We start from the raw sequence: 25,572 nt of genomic DNA on the forward strand, positions 1-25,572 counted from the left end.
CTGTTATTGTTAGCAAATTTATGGTTGTTGAACTCAGGACCCCACAGCCTCAGGAAGGTTGAAATCTCTGGTCTGTCTATTGAAGCTACTCAATAAAAGGAAATAGGACATAGCAACTAAATTTCTCCTTCCACATTTGGGAGGCTATCTTCTTCATTGTTACAGTTGCTGTAACATTGCTTGCTAAAGATCTTCTAGTGGTTTCTCTGGAGTTTCAGCAGAGGCTTATGGGTTGGTTTGGGTTCATGCTTTACACGATTGGGTTCACGAAAGAGGAAATGCCTCCTCTGTGTCTGGTTTTCTAATGAGCTATTTTCAGTTTTACATCTCAAGTTCCATCATCCCACTCTGATGGTCTCTTCTCAGGGACTAAATGGTGAGTTTTATTGCCTCGGCCTAAAGGAGTGGACAGCAGAGGAAATGGAAGGGAAGAACCTTGCAGAAGGAGTTGCCATGACCGAAGGATTAGTGAGCTATTCATGCTGACAGACTTACCAACACTAGGCACATTTTTTTTATTAAAGATTTCCACCTCCATCCCCCCACTCCACCCCTCTCCAAGACAAAGAGCCATCAGGGTTCCCTTCACTATGTTAAGTCCAAGGTCCTCCCAGCTCCCCCTAAGTCCAGGAAGGTGAGCAACCAAACTGACAAGGCTCACAGTGAGCCTGTCCATGCTGTAGAGTTCATGTTCATTTGCCGTTGTCCTTGGTTTCTCAGTCCTCCTCCACCGTCAGCCACATTCAGAGAGTCCGGTTTGGTCCCCTGTTCCATCAGTCTCATGGGTAAACGCACTCCTCACGGTCCTGACTTCCTTGCTCATGATCTCCCTCCTTTTGCTCCTCATCAGGACCTTGGGAGCTCAGTCCGGTGCTCCTATGTGGGGCTCTGTCATTTTCTCCATCCAGTGCACTAGGCACATTTTTGTTGCAAATTAGACGTCCAGAAGTAAAACCATTGTGTTTTTTGATAGTGGACTCCCAAGTGATTCAGTATTATCTAAACACCGTGGTATTGCAGACTACAGTACCATTAGAAGGGCTGTTTGTCTGACCAAGGGAGCTATGTCAGAGGCTGTGATGAAACTAGACAAGCGGTACAGGGTTGGTGGATGACTGAAGAGTCCATGACTGTAATAGCTTTCCAGGCTGCCTGGTGGTTCTACAGAAATGGCTGACAACGTGGATTCTGTTTGGCTTTCATAGTCTATTTAGCTTTTCTGTTAACATTTGCGCTGATCAAAAGTAAGAAAGGAGGCCGGGGATAGAGTTCAGTGGTAGAATGCTTATCTAGCAGGTTAGGATCTTAGTTCCCATTCCTAGCCCCATCACAGTGAAGGGTGAGGTGGCAGCCCCAAGGTGCAGAACGCTTGCTCTTCCGCAAAGGACTGGAGGCCAGTCCCCAGCACCCGCACCCCGTGCCAGCCCCAGAGGATCCAACACCCTCCTTTGGACTGACTCCCTGGGTACACAGCTACCGGGTAGGGAGGGCAGGGAGGAAGGAAGGAGAAACGAAGGTGGTTTTCCAAGGTGAGGCTTGTCTTAGCACTCTGGACATGCTGACCCCTGCAATCTCCCCAACTGTGGGAACATCCTCTATATAAAATATGGCAGTGGGGAACAGCATTCATGCTCTCTCCTATGATTAAAAACAAAAAAAGAAAAGAAACAAATTAAAATTTAGCAAAGAATCAGAATTTACCTAAGGAAAAGCAAAGCAACAAAGGAAGAATGGAGGAATGGAAGGGCTACTTGAGGTCAGAGCTGGGCCATCTCTGACTGCCAGTATGTGTGAATGCTATTGGGAGGAGAGGTCAGCCTGGGTTTCCCAGACCAGCGACTTCTTAGCCTTAGTTGTGTTGGGCAGCATCTGCAGAGGGAAGATAAAGAAATGGGTGAAAGGTGGTAAAATACAGGAGAGGGTGAGGGTGAGTTTGTAATCTAAAACCAAACTATTTGTATTATTTTCTGTCTCTCACTGTTCCTCCTTGATGTGGATTCCCCTGTATGCTATGCTGTGAATACCATTGGTTAATAAAGGACTGCTTTGAGCCCATAGCAGAGTAGGGCAGAAAGAGTTAGGTGGGGAAAACTAAAGAGAATGCTGGGAGAAAGAAGGGCGGGGTCAGAGAGAAGCCATGTAGCTCCACCGAGACAGATGCTGCAACTTTAGCCGTAAGCCAGAGCCATGTGGTGATGCACAGATTAATAGAAATGGGTTAAATTAATATGCAATAGTTAGCCACTAAGAAGCTAGAGCTAATGGGCCAAGCAGTGATCTAATTAATACAGTTTCTGTGTGGTTTTTCTGGGAGTCTGGGTGGCCAGGAAATGAACAAGGGGCCTCTTTACTACACTTCCTCCTACCACGGTGAGCATGAGCAGATAGCTCACCTCTCGGTGCTCAGTTTTCTTGTCTGTAGAGAGGGATCATGTGGTATGGGTGGGAGCAGGGTCATCAGATAAATGGTAGAGAGCAGTGCATGGTGCATTGTGAGCCCATAGTGCCTGCTGCCATAGAAGGAAGGCTCATGGCACAAGAGCTGGGACCTTGTCAGACGTGAGCTCTTCTTGATGTTTCATAGAGGACCATTTCTACCCTTAGATGTCTGTTCTGACTTAGCCTGTGTGCTAAAACACAGTTAGCTCTCCATTTTCGAGATACATCTGTTTGTGGCGTAGAACACTTTTGGAAGACCTTGGCCATAAAGAGACGTGAGGTTGTATCTCCTCATTCCTAAGGCCTAGAGAAGAGTCTTCCATGTGCAGGGAAATTAACCAGCCTGTTTTTTTGTTTTGTTTTGTTTGTTTTGTTGTGGTTTGAGGGTGGGGTTGTTTGGGGTTTTTGGTTGCTATGGGAAGGTGTGTTTGCTTGTTTTGTGTTGTTTTAAGATACTCTCACTTAGGGTGCTGGAACTCGCTGTGCATCCCAGATGAGTCAGGCTCACAAGGCCACATCCCATTAGTCTCCTGAGTGCTGGGATTTCACACGACCCTGGTTTAACTGCAACTCTTCTTAGGTATTTGTTTTTAAAGTATCATTATTAATAGATTTTAAAATTTTTGAAGTTGATTTTAAGCAGGCTGAATGATTAAACCCTCCTTGCCTGAGTAAGCATATACATTAGAAAAAATATATAGCTAAAGATGTATACCAAAGAACATACAACTAAATAATGTATACAAAAACATAAAACTAAATTATGTATGCCAAAAATATGTAACTAAATGATGTATATCAAAAAAACTCAAAGGAAATAAATTCTGTGTTCTTAACTTTGTATGTTGAGAGCTAGTTCATCCATCTGTACCGGTGGGCCGCTAAGGTGGGCCTCCTCTAAGGTGGGCCTCTAAGGGTGCTGCAGTCTTCTCTTGATTGTCGTGGGATGGGAGGCAGCAGGGGCAGTGGTTCCCAAGTCCAAAATGCTGGGTCCTCTCTCTAGGGAACTGCTCTTACAACCCTCTTACAGAGCTCTGATGACTGGGTTTCAGGATGTAGGAGAGGAAGGAACCAGCACGTACTGTGGGGAGGATTGTCATGGTGGAAGGGAAGTGTGGAAGTGAGCAGAGGGCATACAAGCTGGGGATGAAGGAAACTTGAGGGCTTTGAGGGGAGCAGGGAGGCGTGGGGCTTCACTCTTTCCCCTTCTTTCAGCATCTGCTAACCTGAAGAAAGGTAGAGAGTAGATCTGAAGTCTTGATCAGCATAGTAAGGTGTTTTTCTTCTGGCCTCTCACCTCCTCCTCCTCCTCACCTGATCCCACTCTATCACACACACTGGGCTCCCTGGGTGGGACGCTGCGTCAAGTACATGGTGACAATGCTGCTAGGCACACTTAAGGGAGGGAGGGTGTGTCTGGGACACAGCTCCAGTGTGTTTCAGACTGTGGGGCAGAGTCGTTCAGGCCATGACATCAGGAGCCTGTGGCAGAGGCTGCTCATATCACATCAGATCAGAAAGCAGAGACAAGGAGGAGCCAGAGGAAGACAGAGCTGCCAAAGGCTTGCTCTGGGGGTCTGCTCTGCCTGCTAGGCCGCATCTCTGAAAGGCTCCATGCCTCTCAGAGCAGTACCACCTGTGGATCTAGTGTCCCAAACACTCAGGGGCTATGAGAGAATCTCAGATTCCACTCATAATATTGCAGAGTGCAGAGAGGAAGAGCATTTCAGAAGTGCGTCAAGAGCATGAAGTAACTTCCTTCACCGTTCTGCTCTCTCTCCACTTCTCTGTTTCTCCACAGGCCTGCGAGATAGGAAATCCATGCAAAGAAGGCAAAGGTCCCTTTCTTCTGTTCTTGTTACCTTCCCTCTTCCCCTCAGGTGGAAGGTGTGGGGAGGGGTGTGTGTGTGTGTGTGTGTGTGTGTGTGTGTGTGTATAAGTATGTGTCTTGTGTGGACATTGGAAGCAGTGGTAGAGACAAAGTTTAGAAGGTGAAGATGGATGTTGTATACCAGAGGTGCAAGGTGATGAAGAGGAAGATAACGATCTCACCATTAATCTAAAACAGTCTGTAGTCCAAAGACCTACTTTTTAGTTTTTGTACACACAAACATTAGGTCTTAGATTCAGATTAAAGAGATCAGAAAGACTGCTTTGGACTTGGTAGGTGGGGAGTAGCGGAGATAGTCTGGCAGGAGAGAGACAGGTTAGTAGCATTCAGGGCAAGAGCCCCAACTGTGAGCCAGTTCAGGAGAACAACAGTTTTATCTCATGGTTTATTTAGGAATCTGTAGAACATGGATCAATTTCTCGTCCTCTCCAACGATCCATAGTGTTTCCAGCAACATTTTAATATTCTCCCCACATCTCGGATTATTGATTCAGCTACCTTCTTGCCTTTTTGAAGCCATCCCCCTTCAGTGTAGTGCACTTATACCCAACATGTTCTTTTCTGATTCCTCAATTGGTAGACAAAGTGTTGATTATGAACAAACATACAATCTCTTCGCATACGGAGAAATTAATTTTTTCCCAGAAAAGTTACCATCTGCTAGGAGGGACCATTGCTATGCACACGTGAGTGAGGACAGATGCCTGCCAGACAGATTGTCCCTTTCAGCTTCCTAAAATATTAGTAGCACAACATTCGTGCAGTCTGAGTATTATTGAATACCCTTTCCCTCTGGCTGCTCTCACAGCTGAAACCTAGGGGAAATAACATAATCAAGTTCTCCTACTTAGAAATTAACGTTTCCAAGCCTGTTTTAGGAAGTGTGCAATATCCAGGCTGGCAAGTATGGAAAGAGCTGCTCTAGAGGCTGGCTTAGAAAACCAAGATATCGGTAGCAACTCAGATAGTTCCTGTGCTTGTGATTCAAATCTTGTTTGGGATACACATCCTCGAGGGTTTGACAGTTTGCTTGGCTCCAGAATGCCAAGGCAAAGCCACGTATAAGCTTTGACTTTAAAGCATGTGATAGAGTAGGGTCAGAGGAGAGCTATGGCCAGAGCCGCATCACTGGACCAGAGTGTAGTACAAGGATGTTAAGCTCTTTGGGCTCTTTTGGGGGCCCACCACCCAGCTCTCAAATGAACACACACGTGGGTCTTATTCTTAGTTTATCAACGTCTGGTCGTAGGCTTACCCTTGTTTCTTGCCAGATTTCATTAAACTTACATTATCCCATCTACTTTTGTCTCCAGGCTTTTCCGTTCTCTTACTTCTTAAATATTACTACTTACCTGTGATTGCTGATGTAGCTGGTGTGATTGGCCCCATGATTTCTCTGAAACCCCTCTCTGTATAACCTCTCTGTCTGCCAGCCCCGCCTATCCCTTTTTCCTGCCTGTTGTTGCTGCTCAGCTATTTATTAGACCATCAGCGTGTTCTAGACAGGCAGAGGTATCACAGCGTGACAAAGTTAAACAAATGCAACACAAAGCAACACACCTTAACATAATAGTCCCAACACCAGAGATATGTAGAAATGTGGGGATTTCCAAGCTCACCCCCAAAGCAAGGTGTCCAGTTCCACACCCTCAGTCTCCAGGCAGCATGAGGTGAGCGAGCCTGCTGCTGAGATGTGCTCCTCCCCATGCCCATCCCTAGCATCTTGTAAGTGTATTTTAGGGCGTAGGAAGTGTACAGGTGGTGGTGGGTAGGGAGTAGTTGGCTCTGTTGCTAAGAGCAGGTACTTTTCTTTCAAAGGGCCTGAGTTCAATTCCCAGCATCCATGTCAAGCAGTTTTACAACTGCCCGTAATGTAACTCCTGCTCCCAGAAAATGCAATGCCCTCATCTGAATTCCACAAGCACTGGCACTCACATATACACAAGTCCACCTGCAGCCACATATTCCCATAATTAAATCTCTACAGAAAGAATAGACCCCATGACGCGCGAACACAAACAGTCTGGCATGGTTCCCTGTATGGCTCAGGGTTACTTATTCACATTTTAAATCCCAGCATCCCACAGTAGGGTCATGTGAGGAAGAGCATTGCAGAGTGAGCCGGAGGCTACACAACCCTGGAATCTGGATCTGGCATCCACGAAGGGCACATTACACCCTGTTAGTCCCTCAGCCTGTTTGGGCCTGAGACTCCTCACTTGTAAAAAGAAGCAGTTGGACTGGATGGGCCTGCTGTGCTTCCCAGACGCTAGTGCGCATAGTAGTGCCTGCGGTGTCTTTGTAAAGTTGCATTATCCTGACCTCAGTAGGTGTGGGTTTGGGCCTGGGGTCGTTTTTCTGTTAGGGTGTTCCAATCGATGTTGATACTGCTGATCCACAACCAGTCAACAGTTAGTTCTGCGGATCCCTGTGCACAACGTCTGTTAAACTAGATGGTTCTATTGGCATTGTAGGAAAGACATTCCCCATTCTTCATAATTATCTCTGTCAGACACCCTTTAAGTCTAATTATGCATAACAGTTTCACATGCATTCCAGAAAGCGCTGACTAGATTTGGTTCCAGCTTACCAGACTTGACAGTTTTAAGCCAGAGAATATATAGAGATTAGTAATAAATATGGAGTGATGATATATGCCCATTCTGACATGTGGGTGCACTAAAATAAAACAGGCATGTGTTTAGAGGGCCTTAGAATATTTGCACTAATACATCTTTTGTTCCTTTTAATCTCTAGGAAACTCAAAAGTTTGCCCTATATTTTTGACAATTAAAAACAAGATTTTTGGTTTCTCTTCCCTGTGAGAGCTGGGAGGGAAGAAGTCAGTTTCTGAACTGCTTTTCTTGTTGATTGATTGATTGTAGCCTCACTGACTTCAAAAGAAATATTCTCATCAGCCCAGAAAATCCTGATCCCGCGAATGTGCAGGAGCCTTGGCTTGGCTCAGTGTCACAACCTGAGTGTGTCCTCACAGGTTCATAAAACTATTCTCCGTGCTTCCTGTCCGGGCTCTGCCCCACCGGTCACCCACACACAGCTCTTGTGAAGCAGTGTGGGGTTGCTGGGCATGGCTGTCTCTGAGTCACAGGGTAGTAGTGAGCAATACAGGAGGAGGAAAGCAGTGAGCCCAAAGCATCATGGTCATTAACTCAGGAGGGAGACTGGGCATGGCTCTCTTTCTACTGTGCACACTTGTCTGCCGACCTAGCCTAAGCCTCGGTCTCCTCGATGGAGGGAGGGATCAAAGGAGCAGCAGTTACTGGCATTGCCTCTGACAGCAGAGCTGATGTACTCCTGAGGGCCAGGCAGGCAAGCTGCTGGAGACATGGTTCTGGTACCCATGGTGATTAATCCAGTTTATTATACCATATCACTGGTTAGCAGAGTGATGGCTAGGATGGCTTCTCCATGACATAACTCAGCAAGAGATGAATTATCATATATCAAAAAATTCTCATATCCACTTTTGAGGGTTATCTCAACCAATATTGACTAGTAGTGAAATTAGAGACCCTTTGTTTAAACCTCCCTGATTCATGTGATCACATGATATTTAGTCATGTTCATGTACACACACAGCCATACAGAGAAAACTTATATGCCATGCCCTCAGCATACAGGCATGCATCTGTGGAAGGTGTCACTGTGACATCTGATACGCTGGTTCGGAGGCTTGGAGAAACCTTTGGTAGGCGACATCAGCTCACTTTTCTGACTGGCTGTGGTTGTCCTACCCGCAGAGCGATGCTAGCACAGCTCCCGTACAGTACTGTGCACAGGCTGAGGCGCACGGGGTGAAAACTGTTGTAGCAAGGCCTCAGAATCGATCGTTGTCAGCAACCGTAAGAATCCTGGTGCATGTGACAGCCCCCTGAAATCATGTCTCAGAAAAAGAAAACGAGAGACTCCACATTTGTGATTTCCACCGCTTTGTATGCAAGTCTCTATGCAGGAGGTTGTGTCTGGGTTAATAAAATGTCACCCTGTTTATTAGGAATAAAGCTGCCATAGAGACAAAGCCACCATTAATTAGGCTCAACCTCAGCTTTCATCCTGTATTGTCACACACAGCTGTTGCTTTCTCTGTGTGTGCTCACGTGTGTGCGTGCGTGTGTGTGTGCTCACGTGCACGTGTGGAGAGAGAGAAAATTTAAAAAAATACAATATGAAGACAGCCTCCTCATATTAAAGAAGGTACAGAACCATGAAGGGTTATTGAATTGGAAAGCTAAAACTTTTAAAAAGCCATGAAGGGCAATTCTATATACTTTGCACTAATGTCTCTTACTAGATCACTGAACATACAGAGCTTTGCAGGCAGGATTGAGGAACTGCACCTCCGGCTTCCCCCCTTACAGGTAGAGGAGAATGGAGGAGTGTACCTGGACTATGGTCGCAGGAAAGAAAGGATGCTCTCTACCTGCTGCCAGGGAGGACAGACAAGGGGAGAGAAAATGAGGCTTGAAACCTACCAACCACATTATAAGAGTATAAGGCCTGCAGACCAAGGGCATGAGACAGACTAGTGGAAATTCAAGAAACTCAATGAGCTGTGGGAGCTAACTCTGAGAAAGAGGCTTTGGGAAGGTTGTCACCTCAGAAGCCCTCCCTCACACCATCTGACACGGTGTTACTGCTTCTATGCAAATAGAGAGTCATCCACCTTGGTGTGTGGACTGCAACAGTGATTCAGACAGTTATTCCTCCCCAGATTGATTGTACACTTGAATCACCTGCAACAGTATTAAAATGCAGATTCTTTGGGTCTGAGCCCCTTGGTATTGCTGAAGCTGCCAATTCGAAGACTGTATTTGATGGTAAGCGTTCTAACCTACTTTTTTTTCCAAGCTTCCTTTCCTCCCAGTCTTTCTGTGCCTCCTTCTTACCCCCCTACCAGGCTCACTGCCTGTGATCCTCTCTGCTAGCCCTCCAGTTCTTTCCTGCTTTCTGGGATTGGGCTGCATGGTGTTTCGTGTAATCACTGTTTGTATCTGACTCAAGTCTTTGCTTTCTTTCCTCTTCCAGTCCCCCCCCCGCCCACCTCTGCTGGTAGCAGGACAGAGGGCATCTACACCGCTATGCTGCAGACCACTAATCCCCTCTTCTGTGTTACTGCCAGCTGGTCCCTTTATCACATTTTGAATCTACGTGTTTTCCCTAGACTCACATTTGGAGAGCTTGTTCACCAGTTAAGGTAGTGTTTGGGAGCCTGTGGAATGTTAAGAGAAGGAGCCCTGACTAGTAGGAACAGGATACTGGGGACAGGTCTTTGAGGCTTTAGCCAGTGTGAACAGCAACTCTTGCCCATGTTCTACCATAAACAGAGCAACCACCCTTCCCCACTATGATGAACTGAAATCGCTGTGAAACCATGGGCCAAATAAATGTTTCTTTCCTTTGCTGGGTAGCCCATACAGTCTTCAAACCTCAAATCCTTCCTTCTCCTTACTCTTGTGAACTGGTATTCTGACTTTTGACACTCCACTGTGTCATGGTCTCTCAGCAAGCATTCTGTTGGTGAAGTCGCTCCCAACTCCTGCCACTTAATGTCACAGCCACTCCTGGGTGCCCCCTAACCCTTTGGTTTCTTCAGTGAGCATCTCAGCTATTCTCCCTGGTAGATAGCTACATAGAGTCTGCTTGGCTCCGCCTACTCTCTCTCTCTATATATATATCTCTGTTTGGATTTCCTGCCTGGCTTTATTCAGCTAAACCATTGGCCGAAATAGCTTTAGTCCATCAACCAATAAAAGCAACGCATATACGAAAGGACATCTCAGATCAAAGTTAGTCTGTTTTTATCAATATCAAAACCCCAGGTACCGTAGTGACAGGTATATGGAGATGCTTTAAAATATTTGAATAATTATTGAGGTGGGGTTAGATTAGAACAGAATTAGGAAAAAGCATGTGTCTACATATATATTCAAACCCTCTCATTCTTTGTGAATAGATAGGCTAAGGAAGGTCCTGGCTTTGGAACTTGTTTGAACCTAAAAATGCTGTATTTAGTAAAAACTGTTTGCCCTACCAGGCCCTCTTTAAAGATTAGGAGAAAAAAAATACCCAACATTAAATTCCATTCAATGCTTTCTGTCCTTTGTCTCTGGAGGCAGAGACTGCCTTTTCTGTTTCCCAACTGCTCAGGCTCAAATAATCACACAGAAACTATATCAGTTACAATACTGTTTGGCCTATTAGTAACTCTTACATCTAAATTAACCAATTTCTATTATTTTGTGTATTGCCATGAGGCTGTGGCTTACCAGTTAAAGTTCTGCTATGTCCTTCTCAGCAGCTGCATGGTTTCTCATTGACTTTACCTACTATCTATATACATCTCTTCCAGCCTGGCTATATTCTGCCCTGCCATAGGCCAATGCAGCTTTATTCATTAGCCAGTAAAAGCAACACTTATACAGAAGGACATCCCAACATCATGTCTCATTAAAGGATCTCAGGAAGGCTGGTAGTTAAGTCAACCTCATCATTCTGGACTTAGGAGCTGTCTTAGGGTTTCAATTGCTGTGAAGAGACACCATGACCACAGCAAGTCTTATAAAGGAAAACATTTAACTGGGTGTCTTACAGTTTAGAGACTTAGTCTATTACCATGGCAGAACATGGTTTGCATGCAGGGCAGACATGGTTTTGGAGAGGGAGCTGGGAGTTCCATATCTTGCAAGCAACAGGAAGTGATCGATCTCATTGGGTGTGATTTGAACAATATTATGAGACCTCAAAACCTGCCTCCACAGTGACATACTTCCTCCAAGACCCACACCTACTCCACCAATGCCACACTTACTCCACAAGGCCACACCTCCTAATATTTGAGGGCCAATTTTCTTTCAGATCACCACAGTAGCATTGCTCCCTCTCTCTTGGAACACTTACACAGAGATGCAACTAATTAGCATTTAGTGATTCTGGCCTGGCCTCTGACTCCTGTGTCCTCCTGTCATCCAAACAACTGTCTGGCTCTAAGATGGTGATGACCTAAATCATAAAATGCAAGACCTTGTGTTGCAAGGAGAGAGGGTAGCCCTTTGTTTTGTCCCCGGGCCCACGCTAGTTTACACCCAAATAACCCCACAGACACTGTATTAATTAAATTTACTGCTTGGCCCAATTATCTCTAGCCTCTTATTGGCTAACTCTCACATCTGAGTTAAACCCATTTCTATTAATCTGTATCACCGTGTGGCAAGTGACCCTACCGGGAAATGGCACGTCTGTCTCTGGCGACTCCATGGTGTCTCTCTGACTTTGCTTTCTTCCTCCCAGAATTCAGTTCTGTCTCCCTGCCTACCTAAGTTCTGACCTATCACCAGGCCCAAAGCAGTTTCTTTATTAACCACTGAAAGCAACACAAATATAGAAGGACCCCCTACACCAACCTGCATTAAGAATCTGCCCTTCTAGTGTTCTTAAGGACAAGAAGTTAGGCGTTTAGTCCACTAAAGGTGAATGAGAGAGGCACTGATGTGTATAGAAGTTGTAGCACATTTATTTTTAGGTATGCCAAAGAGCTTGGCATTTCGTTACATCCTTACATGCACTAACTCATTACCTCTCAGGGTATTAAGGAAGATTTCCTGCATCAGGAAACACGGGATGTTGCAGGTGAGACCATTAACCTCACAGCTGACTAAGACTCTTATCAGGGCTTAGTGAATACAGCTTCTCTCTCTCTTCTCTGTCTGCTTCCTTGCAGAAGGCCCCACTCACACTGCCATCTCTCTCTGTAAGACGGACATTGGGGTAGAAGTCATGTTGTGTTTTAATAAGTATGTACTCATTTTAGTTCTCAACTTGGGGTGACTTTGCCTTGTGTGGGACATTTGTCCAAACTAGAAACATTTTGGATTGTCACATATTGGGGTAAAAGTTACTAGCCCCTCTCCCCCTCCACCATTCTATCCAGCGTAATGATAGCAGGGCATGAATTGAGAAATCCTATTTGAGTATAAATCTTACACTGATGTGTATAGCTCATCTCTTCACTGGGCTCTAACAAAAAAATAGAGCATTGAGATCAATGAGGCAGGCCTTGGACAAAAACGGGGTGAGATTACAGCACATTGTAAGATCCTTTCGCTAGCAAGAATTGCCAGTCTTTATGAGCACACTTGGTTTCCAGCTTAATGGCAAGGGTTTTTTATAAGATCCTCATTTCTATATTAGCTGTCCAGCTTCTTTAAGGAACAGTTTGAGGATTTAGGATGAGGACTCAGCGGGTAAAATGCCTGCCCTGCGAGCATGAGCTCCCCAGGCCCACAGAAAAAGCTGTGTTCAGCCGTGCACATGTGAAAGCACAGCACTGGAAGGCGGAGGTGGGTAGATCCCGGGGAACTGCAAGCCAGCCAGCCTAGCAGAAATAAGTCCACCTAGTTCTGGTTCTTGTTGGTTTCCAGTGTGGCTTTTTCATACCCACCTCATTTGGTCCCCTAATCATCTCCCTCCTTGCCCACCTCCTCCCTGATTCAGCCTTCCCACCCCCAGCATTCTCCTTATGTGCAGTCATTTCATCTGTATGCTACCACCTTCCCTCAAGGCAGGCACTTAACCACTGGCCCTCTTTGGTTTCAAGAGGTACGTCAAGCTAGACACTCCACCAAAAGTCAGGGCTAGGATCTACATATGAGAAGAACACGTAGTATTTCTCTGGGCCTCAGTTATCTCAGAACGGTTTTTCCAGTTTCATATATTTAACTGAAATATTCATAATTTTATCTTCTTTATAGCTGAATTAAATCCTGTTGTGAGTATACCACATTTTTTTAATACCCATCCATTAGCTGCTAGACGTCTACCTATTGTGCCTAGAGCATCCGTGAACATGGAGCATGTCTCCAGGCTGTAAAGCTCTGGGAGGGTGGAAGTGGTCATGTGGTGGGACCCAGGCTGATTTCCAGCGTGGCTGTGCTAGTTTATACTCCCATCAGCAGTGTACAAAGGCCCGTTTCTTCACATCCGTGCCAGCATTGCTGCATTATGTCCATTCTGACTGGGAGGAGATGAAATCTTGAAGTGGTTTTAATTTATGATCCCCTGATGACTAAGAATATGGAGCTCATCTTAAATGTTTCCCAGTCATTTGTATTCCTTCTTTGAGAAATCTCTGTTTAGCTCCATAGCCTGTTTTTAAATTTGGGCGGATTTTATTTCAGAGTTTGGTTATTTGTGTTCCTTACATATTCTAGATATTGATACTGATATTGATCCTTTATCAGACATTAAAGCTGGGAAAATATTCCATTCAATGGGTTGCCATTCATTCTGTGGGTTGCCTTTGCTTTTCAGTTTCATGAGATCTACTTGTCAAAAGTTGGTCTTATTTCCTGTGCTGCTAGAGTTCCTACATTTTCCTCCGGTGGTTTTGGGGCATTGTGTCTTGTATTGAGGTCTTTGATCTCTTTGGAATTGAATTTTGTTGTAACAGGACAGCTATCATTGGACTTTTGTGCTTCCATATAAATTAAATATTTTTATATATCTGTGAAGAGTGTTCATGCAATTTTGATCAAGATATTGAAATTGGTAGGTTGCTTTTGGTAGGGTGGCTGCTTTCACCGTGTTTTTTTTCTTCTGATCCATGAGTAAGTACGTGAGGTCTTTCCGTTTTTCTAGTGTCTTCCTCAGTTTTACCTTCAGTGTCAAAGTTTTCATCATATAGAAGTCGTTGCTTCCTTGGCTATATTGATTTTCAACTTCTTTTATTTTTTATTTTCTTGGTAGCTGTTGTGAATGGAGTGGTTTTTTCTTAGTTTTTACTGAAAGTATTTTTACCATTGGAATATAAAAGGCTATAGTTGTTGTACATTGATTTTTTCTACTTCCATTTTGCTAGAAGTGTTTATCAGCTTTATGAGGTTTTTTCCCCCCCGTGGGGTCTTTAAGGTCTCTTATGTGTGGGTTCATATCATCTGTAAGTATGGACACCTTTTACTTACTTTTCCTATGTACGTGCCATTATTTCTCTCTCTTGTGTATTGCTCTGCTAGGACTTCAAGAACTGATAGGGTCCCCTAACTGATGACTTAAATTTATTGGTATATGTATGACAGTCATCGCTGCGTTCCCGTAACGAAGCCCGTTTGATCATGATGAATGACCTTTTGTGTGTTTGTCAGTGTTTCATTAGGAGTTTTTACATCTTTGTTCATCAGGGAGATTGTCTGAAGTTTTCTCTCTTGTGTCTTTATCTGGGTTCTGGTGTCCTAGAAAGGGTTTGGAAGCATTCTTTCTTTTCGTGTTCTGGGGAATGATCTGAACAGTAATGCAGTTAGTTCTCTGAAGTTCTGGTAGAATTCTGCTATGACTCCACATACTCCTTGGTCATCACTTCTTCAATCCTATTGTTGGCTATAGGTCTGTTTAAATTAGTTCATCTTGGTCTAATTTTGGTAAAATCATATGCATCTAAAAATTCAATTGTTTTTTTAATTTTCCACTTTAGGATAATATAGGTTTTTATAGTACATCCTGATGGTTTCTGAATTTCATTAAGTTGTGTAGTGATTGTCTCCCTCTTCATCTCTAATTTTATTGCTTTTAGATATTCTTTGCTTACTTAATTTGACTGTCAGTCTTCTATCTTTTCAAAGATCTAACTTTAATTTTGATCTTTTGTAATTTTTGTTTGTTTTTATTTCATTAATCTCTACCCTGATTTTATTATTTCATCTGCTGCTTTGGGCTTGGGCTATTCTTGTTTTTCCAGGGCCTTAAGGTACCTCATTTAGTATTTGAGATCCCTCAAAATTTTGATGTAGATACTTAGTACTGTAAATTGTACTTAGAACTGTCTCCATTGTTACCCCAGAGATTTTGGTATTCAAGTTCTAGAGATTTTCTTTCAATTTCCTTCTTGAATTCTTCAGTGACCCATTCATTATCTAAGAGTGTGTTGTTTGGTGCCCATGAGTTTGTATGCCTCCTGTAGTTTCTCTTCCTGTTGATGTCTTGTTTTATTCTATGTTGGTGAGATAGAATACAGGGTTATTATTTCAATTTTCCTAGAATTGTTAAGTATTGAAGCCAGAGGTGATGGTGCCTGTCTTTATTTTTATTTTTCTCATGGTTTATTTTTTTTTATATTTAAAAATTTCCATCTCCTTCCCTCCTCCTCCCCCTCCATCCCCTCCTCCTCCCCCTTCCCTCCCCTCCTTCTCCCCCTTCCCTCCCCTCCCCTCCACCCATACCTCCCCTCCGTCCCTCTCAAGGCCAAGGAGCCATCAGGGTTCCCCACTCTATGCTAAGACCAAGGTCCTCCCAACTCCCCCCAGGTCCAGGAAGGTGATCGACCAAGCTGAGAAGGCTCCCACCGAGCCCGTCCATGAAGAACAATCAGAGCCCAGAGCCATTGTCCTTTGCTTCTCAGTCAGCCCGCGCTGTTGGCCACACTCAGAGAGACGGGTTTGGTCGCATGATCCATCAGTCCCATTCCAACTGGAGTTGGTGATCTCCCATTAGTTCTGTCCCACCGTTTCCATGAGTGAACGCACCCCTCTCGTTCCTGACTTTCTCCCTCATGTTCTCGCTCCTTCTGCTCCTCATCGGGACTTTGGGAGCTCAGTCCAGTGCTCCAATGTGGGGCTCAGTCACCTTCCCCATCTGTCGCCAGCTGGAGGTTCCCTCACGGTCCTGACTTTCTTTCTCATGTTCTCTCTCCTTCTGCTCCTCATCAGGACCTTGGGAGCTCAGTCCTGTGCTCCAATGTGGGGCTCTGTCATTTTCTTCATCTATCGTCAGGTGGAGGTTCTATGGTGATATGCAAGAAATTCATCAGTATGGCTATAGGAACTGGCCTTTTCAGGCTCCCTCTCCTCAGCTGCCCAAGGAACTAACTGGGGGCGTCTCCCTGGAAACCTGGGAACCCCTCTAGGGTCAAGTCTCTTGACAACCCTCAGGTAGCTCCTTAAATTAAGATATATGCTTCCCTGCTCTCATATCCACCCTTCCTATATCCCAAGCACCCCATTCCTCCGAGCTCCCCCCGCTCTCCCCTTCACACTTTTCTCTCCCCATCTTCCCTTGGCCCAGTCTTGCCCAACCCTCAAGTTCCCAATTTTGCCTGGCGATCGTGTCTACTTCCAATATCCAGGAGGATTACTATATCTTTTTTTGGGAGTTCACCTTCTTATTATCTTCTCAAGGATCCCAAAATTTATAGGCTCGATGTCCTTTAATTATGGCTAGAAACCGAATATGAGTGAGTACATCCCATGTTCATCTTTATGGGTCTGGGTTACCTCACTCAGAATAGTGTTTTCTATTTCCATCCATTTGCCTGCAAAATTCAAGATGTCATTGTTTTTTACCGCTGAGTAGTATTCTAGCATGTATATATTCCACAGTTTCTTCATCCATTCTTCCACTGAAGGGCATCTAGGCTGTCTCCAGGATCTGGCTATTACAAATAATGCTGCTATGAACATAGATGAGCATATGCTTTTGTTGTATGATTGGGCATCTCTTGGGTAGATTCCCAATAGTGGAATTGCTGGGTCCTGGGGTAGGTTGATCCCGAATTTCCTGAGAAACCGCCACACTGCTTTCCAAAGTGGTTGCACAAGTTTGCATTCCCACCAGCAATGGATGAGTGTGCCCCTTACCCCACAACCTCTCCAGCAAAGGTTATTATTGGTGTTTTGGATTTTAGCCAATCTGACAGGTGTAAGATGATATCTCAAAGTTGTTTTGATTTGCATTTCCCTGATAGCTAGGGAGGTTGAGCATGACCTTAAGTGTCTTTTGGCCATTCGAACTTCTTCTGTTGAGAATTCTCTGTTCAGTTCAGCGCCCCATTTTTTTAATTGGGTTAATTGGCATTTTACCGTCTAGTCTCTTGAGTTCCTTCTATATTTTAGAGATCAGACCTTTGTCAGTTGCAGGGTTGGTGAAGATCTTTTCCCAGTCAGTAGGCTGCCTTTGTGTCTTAGTGACAATGTCCTTTGCTTTACAGAAGCTGCTCAACTTCAGGAGGTCCCATTTATTCAATGTTGCCCTTAAAGTCTGTGCAGCTGGGGTTATGCATAGGAAACGGTTCCCTGTGCCCATTTGTTGTAGAGTACTTCTCACTTTCTCCTCTATCAAGCTCAATGTGTTCAAATTAATATTGAGGTCTTTAATCCATTTGGACTTGAGTTTTGTGCATGGTGATAGATATGGATCTACTTTCATTCTTCTACAGGTTGACATCCAGTTATGCCAGCACCATTTGTTGAAGATGCCCTCTTTCTTCCATTGTGTACTTTTGGCTCCTTTATCAAAAATCAGGTGTTCATAGGTTTGTGGTTTAAGATCCGGGTCTTCTATACGCGTCCATTGGTCAACTTCTCTGTTTTTTATGCCAATACCAAGCCGTTTTCAATACTGTAGCTTTGTAATAGAGTTTGAAGTCAGGGATGGTAATGCCTCCAGAAGAACCTTTATTGTATAAGATTTTTTTGGCTATCCTGGGTTTCTTGTTTTTCCATATAAAGTTGATTATTGTCCTCTCAATCTCTGTGAAGAATTTTAATGGGACCTTGATTGGGATTGCATTGAATCTATAGATTGCTTTTGGTAGAATTGCCATTTTTACTATGTTGATCCTCCCAATCCACGAGCAGGGGAGATCCTTCCATTTTCTGGTATCCTCTTCAATTTTTTTCTTCAAAGACTTAAAGTTCTTGTCAAATAAATCCTTCACTTCCTTGGTTAGCGATACTCCCAGATATCTTATGCTATTTGTGGCTATTGTGAAAGGTGATACTTCTCTGATTACCCTCTCTGCTTCCTTATCCTTTGTGTATAAAAAGGCGACTGATTTATTGGATTTGATCTTGTATCCTGCCATGTTACTGAAGGAGTTTATCAGCTGTAGGAGTTCTTTGGTGGAGTTTTTGGGGTCGCTTATGTATACTATCATATCATCTGCAAATAATGAAAGTTTAACTTCTTCCTTTCCAAATTGAATCCCCTTGATTCCCTTATGTTGTCTTATTGCTATTGCTAGAACTTCAAGCACTATATTGAAGAGATAAGGAGAGAGTGGACAGTCTTGTCGTGTTCCTGAATTTAGTGGGATAGCCTTGAGTTTCTCTCCGTTTAATTTGATGTTAGCTGTCGGCTTGCTGTAAATAGCTTTTATTATATTTAGGAATGACCCTTGTATCCCTAATCTCTCCAAGACCTTTATCATAAAAGGGTGCTGAATTTTGTCAAATGCTTTTTCAGCATCTAATGAGATGACCATATGGTTTTTTTTCCTTCAGTTTGTTTATATGATGGATTACATTAATAGATTTTCGTATGTTGAACCAGCCCTGCATCTCTGGGATGAAGCCTACTTGATCGTAATGGATAATTTTTCTAATGTGTTCTTGGATTCGGTTTGCCAGTATTTTATTGAGGAATTTTTGCGTCAATGTTCAAGAGTGAGATTGGCCTGTAATTCTCTTTCTTGGTTGAGTCTTTGTGTGGTTTAGGTATCAGGGTAACTGTAGCCTCATAGAAGGAATTTGGCAGTGACTCTTGTGTTTCTATATTATGAAATACCTTAAGGAGTATAGGTATTAGGTCTTCTTGGAAGTTCTGGTAGAATTCCGCATTGAAACCATCTGGTCCTGGACTCTTTTTGGTGGGGAGGTTTCTGATAACAGTTTCTAATTCTTCGCGACTAACAGGACGATTTAGAGCATTTACCTGGTCCTGGTTTAACTTTGGTATATGGTATTTATCTAAAAAACTGTCCATTTCTTTTACATTTTCCAATTTTGTGGCATACAGGCTTTTGTAGTAAGATCTAATGATTTTCTGAATTTCCTCTGTGTCTGTGGTTATGTCCCCCTTTTCATTTCTGATCTTGTTAATTTGCGTGTTCTCCCTCTGCCGTTTGATTAGTTTGGCTAAGGGTTTGTCAATCTTGTTGATTTTCTCCAGGAACCAGCTTCTTGTTTCATTGATTCTTTGGATTGTTTTCTGTGTTTCTATTTTGTTGATTTCTGCCCTCAATTTGATTATTTCCAGTCTTCTACTTCTCCTAGGTGAGTCTGCTTCTTTTTTTTCCAGAGCTTTCAGGTGTGCTGTTAAGTCACCAATGAGCGCTTTCTCCGTTTTCTTTAAGTGGGCACCTAGTGCTATGAACTTTCCTCTTAGCACTGCTTTCATTGTGTCCCATAGGTTTGAGTATGTTGTGTCTTTGTTTTCATTAAATTCAAGAAAGACTTTAATTTCTTTCTTTATTTCTTCCTTGACCCAGGTGTGGGTCAGTAGTTGACTGTCCAGTTTCCATGAGTTTGTGGGTTTTCTGGGGGTAGCATTGTTGTTGAATTCTAATTTTAATCCATGGTGATCCGATAAGACACAGGTGGTTACTAATATTTTTTTGTAACTGTGGAAGTTTGCTTTGTTACCAAGTATATGGTCAATTTTCGAAAAGGTTCCATGAGCCGCAGAGAAGAAGGTATATTCTTTCCTATTTGGGTGGAATGTTCTATAGATGTCTGTTAAGTCCATTTGGTTCATTACCTCCATTAAGTCTTTCAATTCTCTGTTAGGTTTCTGTTTGATTGACCTGTCCATTGGTGAGAGAGGAGTGTTGAAGTCTCCAACTATTAGTGTGTGTGGTTTGATGGCTGCCTTGAGTTCTAGAAGTGTTTCTTTTACATAAGTGGGAGCTTTTATATTAGGGGCATAGATATTCAGGATTGAGACTTCATTCTGATGGATTTTTCCTGTTATGAGTATAAAGTGTCCCTTTCCATCTCTTCTGATTGATTTTAGTTTGAAGTCAACTTTGTTGGAAATTAGTATGGCCACACCCGCTTGTTTCTTAGGGCCATTTGCTTGATAAACCTTTTCCCAACCCTTTACTCTGAGTAGATGTCTGTCTTTGTGGTTGAGGTGTGTTTCTTGTAAACAGCAAAATGTTGGATTCTGTTTTCGTATCCAGTCTCTTAGCCTGTGCCTTTTTATAGGTGAATTGAGTCCATTGATATTAAGTGATATTAATGACCAGTGGTTGTTAACTTCAGTCATTTTTAGTAGTAGAGTTTGTGTGTTTCCCTTCTTCTAGTTGTGCTGGTGAAGGGTCGCTAGATGCCTGAGTTATTGTCGGCGTTGTTGGACTCCTTGGTTTGTGATTTTCCTTCTATTACTTTCTGCAAGGCTGGATTTGTGGCTGCAGTATTGTTTAAATCTGTTTTTGTCCTGGAATATCTTGTTTTCTCCATCAATGGTGAATGCAAGCTTTGCTGGGTATAATAGTCTAGGCTTGCATCCATGTTCCCTAAGTGTCTGTAGCACATCTATCCAAGCTCTTCTGGCTTTCATGGTTTCCATTGAGAAATCAGGTGTAATTCTGATAGGTTTCCCTTTATATGTTACTTGACCTTTTTCCTTTGCAGCTCTTAATATCTGTTCTTTATTCTGTATGTTTTGTGTTTTGATTATTATATGGCGTGGGGATGCTTTCTTTTGATCCAGTTCTATTTGGTGTTCTGTAGGCTTCTTGTACCTTCATAGGAACATCCTTCTTTAGGTTGGGGAAGTTTTCTTCTATAATTTTGTTGAATATGTTTTCTGGGCCTTTGAGTTGTAATTCTTCTCCTTCTTCTACCCCAATTATTCTTAGGTTTGGTCTTTTCATGGTGTCCCAGATTTCCTGAATGTTTTGTGTTAAGAATTTGTTTGATTTGTTTAGTTCTTTAATCTGTGAGTTTATTTCCTCTACAGTATCTTCAGAGTCCGAGATTCTTTCTTCCATCTCTTGTATTCGGTTGGAAATACTTGTCTCTGAAGTTTCTGTTCGTTTACTCAGAGTTTCCATTTCCAGTCGTCCCTCAGATTGTGTTTTCTTCAATACCTCCATTTCATTTATCAGGTCTTGTACTGTTTCCCTTACCTGTTTGATTGCTTTTTCTTGTTTTTCTTGTTTTTCTTGGGTATCTTTGAGAGATTTATTTATTTCGTCTACCTTTTTGTTTGTCATCTCCATTTCTTTATGGCAGTTTTTTACCTCCTGTTTAAGGTCCTCTATTATTTTCATAAAGTACTGTTTAATGTCGGTTTCTTCTATGTCTTCTGGGGTAGGGTGTTCAATTCTTGTTGTTTCGGGATGTCTGGCTTGTGGTGATGTCATGTTGCCTTTCATGTTGTTGGAGGAGCTCCTGTATTGGCGCCTGCCCATCTCTTCCTTCAAAAGGAGCGTGGAGGTGTTTGGTGTCCTGGAGGCCAGGGTCTGACTCCTCTGGGTGGATGGTCAGAGAACAGGAGCAGGACACCTGAGAACACTAGGGAAAGCTTGGGAGACACACAGGGAAGGGAGAAACCGACACAAGCCTGCAGAGGGAAGTGGGGGTAGGGGGTCTGTGCTCTCTTCCAGGGCAGGTTGCCCCAGGGTCCGCATTCACTCACCAGTTCAGATGGAATGTCAGGGCACAGGATCAGGGATTCCAGGCAGCCCAGGGTCGCAGCCCAGACAAAAGGGCCAAGGTGGGGGCAGGGCGGGATGGAATACCACACAGCGAACCTGGCAGCACAATCTGAAGGAGCCCGCACCCCTCCACAGGAATCCTCAGACCTGCCTGGAGGCCAGAGTCTGACCCCTTTGGGTGGATGGCCTTAGAACTGGAGCAGGACACCCCAAAGAATGATGGATCCTCTGGCAGACTGTCAGGTCCCCTTGCAGGCCAAGCAACTCTCAGACAAAGGCCTACCTTGCCCTGGGCAGTCAAATGAAGGAGGGGACCTCCCACCGTCCTGGGTGCACTCAATTCCAGGTCCCCAGAGCCCAAACAGGCTGAGCTGTGGGATTTTGTGGCCCCAAAGACAGGGAGGATGAGGCAGGGGGAGGGGGGGAGGATTCTGGGTGCAAGCTGGGAAGGGACAGGGAGAGAGAGGCGGTATCCGGGGAGAATAACCCCTGCAGGAAGAGCAGGAAGTGTGCTGGTGGCAGGGGGAGTTGTGGAGAGTCGGTGGTCCCTCTCCGGGCAGCTGCCGCGGTTCGGGCACTCACTCCTCACTCACCCCAAAGAATGATGGATCCTCCTGCAGACTGTCAGATCCCCTTGCAGGCCAAGCAGCTCTCAGACAAAGGCCTACCTTGCTCAGGGCAGTCAAATGAAGGAGGGGACCTCCCACCGGCCTGGGTGCACTCAATTCCAGGTCCCCAGAGCCCAAACAGGCTGAGCTGTGGGATTTTGTGGCCCCAAAGACAGGAGGATGAGGCAGGGGGAGGGGGGGAGGATTCTGGGTGCAAGCTGGGAAGGGACAGGGAGAGAGAGGCAGTATCCGGGGAGAATAACCCCTGCAGGAAGAGCAGGAAGTGTGCTGGTGGCAGGGGGAGTTGTGGAGAGTCGGTGGTCCCTCTCCGGGCAGCTGCCGCGGTTCGGGCACTCACTCCTCACTCACCCCAAAGAATGATGGATCCTCCTGCAGACTGTCAGATCCCCTTGCAGGCCAAGCAGCTCTCAGACAAAGACCTACCTTGCTCAGGGCAGTCAAATGAAGGAGGGGACCTCCCACCGGCCTGGGTGCACTCACTTCCAGGTCCCCAGAGCCCAAACAGGCTGAGCTGTGGGATTTTGTGGCCCCAAAGACGGGAGGATGAGGCAGGGGGAGGGGGGGAGGATTCTGGGTGCAAGCTGGGAAGGGACAGGGAGAGAGAGGCGGTATCCGGGGAGAATAACCCCTGCAGGAAGAGCAGGAAGTGTGCTGGTGGCAGGGGGAGTTGTGGAGAGTCGGTGGTCCCTCTCTGGGCAGCTGCCAGGGTTCGGGCACTCACTCCTCACTCACCCCAAAGAATGATGGATCCTCCTGCAGACTGTCAGATCCCCTTGCAGGCCAAGCAGCTCTCAGACAAAGGCCTACCTAGCTCCGGGCAGTCAAATGAAGGGGGGGACCTCCCACCGGCCTGGGTGCACTCAACTCCAGGTCCCCAGAGCCCAAACAGGCTGAGCTGTGGGATTTTGTGGCCCCAAAGACGGGAGGATGAGGCAGGGGGAGGGGGGGAGGATTCTGGGTGCAAGCTGGGAAGGGACAGGGAGAGAGAGGCGGTATCCGGGGAGAATAACCCCTTCAGGAAGAGCAGGAAGTGTGCTGGTGGCAGGGGGAGTTGTGGAGAGTCGGTGGTCCCTCTCCGGGCAGCTGCCGCGGTCCGGGCACTCACTCCTCACTCACCCCAAAGAATGATGGATCCTCCTGCAGACTGTCAGATCCCCTTGCAGGCCAAGCAGCTCTCAGACAAAGGCCTACCTTGCTCAGGGCAGTCAAATGAAGGAGGGGACCTGGTGCCTGTCTTTAATCTCAGCACTTGGTATGCAGAGTCAGGCGGATCTGAGTTTGAGGCCAGCCTAGTCTACAGAACAAGTTCTAGGACAGCCAGGATTGTTACACAGAGAAACCGTGTCTTGGAAAACAAAGAAACAAACAAACAAAGGATGGCCTGTTTTGAAGGAGTTGCATGCGCTGCTGAGCTAGTGTGAATCCTTCACTGTTTGGGTGGAATGCCTTGCGTGTGCCATCTTAGGGCTGCCCTTCTGTGCCTTTATCAGTGAGAGCAGGGTAATGGATTCCCTCACAATTATTGGGTTGGGTTAATCTGTGGCTTGACATGTCTTCATGTTTGTTTCTTGAAATTCAGTGTACCTGTTTTGGAGCATATCTCTAAGGAGACCTGGACATCTGGAATTAATTATTGGTTGTGTCTTCTATAGTGTGTTTTCAGTCCCCTGGGCCAGAATCTGTGAAGTGAACAGTTGGCTAGATGACCTGAGGGAGCCTGGGGTGAGCAGGCAGCTGGCTAGGGAAGGAGGGTCTGTTCATGCCAGTGTGGTAAGTCAGCAGGGGAAGCTCCCTGTACCATCTCCACTTTGCACGAGTAGCATTCCTAAGATTTTTTTTCTGATGGTGTCTTCAGAGCTTGAGATTCCCCCTCCTTTAAAAATGATGGGCTTTCTGGCTTGTGTGGGGACCTCTCAGAACCTGCAGTATCACTGTGTTGTGTCCCTAAGTGTTCTGGGTTGTGAGTTTCCTCAGCAGATGACTGAAAGGAGTTCCCATGGCCTTGCATCACTGCAGACAGAGGCAGCAGGGTGTGAGGCTACTCGCTCTTGCCTCTCCTGTCTCTCACCTTCAACTGCCCTTTTATCTTGGAGCACACATCCAAGGGCTTTGGACCCCATGGCCAGGGCTCTTTGATGTAGGGTAGGGTTGCAAGCTCTGACCTTACTGATCCCCATGAAGTCGCACCTGGACAGCTCATATAGGACCATACCTTTCTTGTGTGAGCACCATTGTTTCTCTTCCCTCTCTAAGCTATGGTCTTGCTGGTCCCCGTGAAGTCTCACCTGGGCATCTCTTTGCCCTCTCTGACGTTGGTTTTCTTATAATTTCTTTCTAAGAATAGCTCCTTCCTTCCCCTTTAAGCTTATTAAAACAGGAGCAAATTAAAAGTGCAGAGGAGGGACCTGTCTACCTTAGTGCTTGCTTTCCAGGCAGTTTCCTGCAGCTCGCGCCTCTCCTCACTCTCCCCGTGATTCCCCTCCATGCAGCACCACTTACCAAGTCTGCTTAAGAGCCATCCTACAAAACAGAATTCTAGACTGGAGTTGAAATTTCTCAAGTTTGAATCACACCTCCTCCTGCAGAAAGGGATCTTTATAAGTGATAAGATCTTACTTTTAAACATAAGACGCTGTGTTAAAATACAGGGTATTTCAAGTTGAGGGAATAAAATTACATGGCTAGATCTATGCCAGCAATTAGCACATGGTTCTCCCTCTCCCTCTCCCTCTCCCTCTTCCTCTCCCTCTCCCTCTCCCTCTCCCTCTCCCTCTCCCTCTCTCTCTCTCTCTCTCTCTCTCTCTCTCTCTCTCTCTCCCCCCCCTCTCTCTCACACACACACTGTTTTTGTCTGATTCTGTGATACCTTAGCCCATCTCCCAGGTCTGTGGTTATGACAGTGATAATTCACACCTACCATGGGAATCTATGAGGTAGAGGAGGAAGGAGGCAATGAATCAAGAAAGGCATTGGCATAATTAAATACCACATGTGTCTGATGTACCATTTCTATTTGCTTAGATATACAGTGATATGTACAGTGTACATGTATCTTATATATAGGGTACTATATAAGACTATTTTAAAAACATTTAGATTGGTTTATTTTATATGTATGAGTGTTTTGTCTGCATGTATATACATAAACCACATGCGTGTCGGGTACC

The 25,572-nt window shown here is 44.9% G+C and overlaps 1 protein-coding gene and 1 non-coding gene across 4 annotated transcripts in view; both read left to right on the forward strand.

Moving 5' to 3' along the window:
* Positions 1 to 25,572, forward strand: part of Pag1 (phosphoprotein membrane anchor with glycosphingolipid microdomains 1) — a 158,512-nt gene that overhangs the window by 43,095 nt on the left and 89,845 nt on the right. The gene's annotated exons all lie outside the window — the stretch shown is intronic.
* LOC119826960 lies at positions 1,470 to 1,641 on the forward strand. Its single transcript, XR_005287519.1, has one exon. It is a non-coding gene; the product is annotated as a U1 spliceosomal RNA (small nuclear RNA).

Source organism: Arvicola amphibius, chromosome 11 (assembly GCF_903992535.2).
Source record: "Arvicola amphibius chromosome 11, mArvAmp1.2, whole genome shotgun sequence".
In the NCBI taxonomy this organism is placed as follows: Eukaryota; Metazoa; Chordata; class Mammalia; order Rodentia; family Cricetidae; genus Arvicola; species Arvicola amphibius.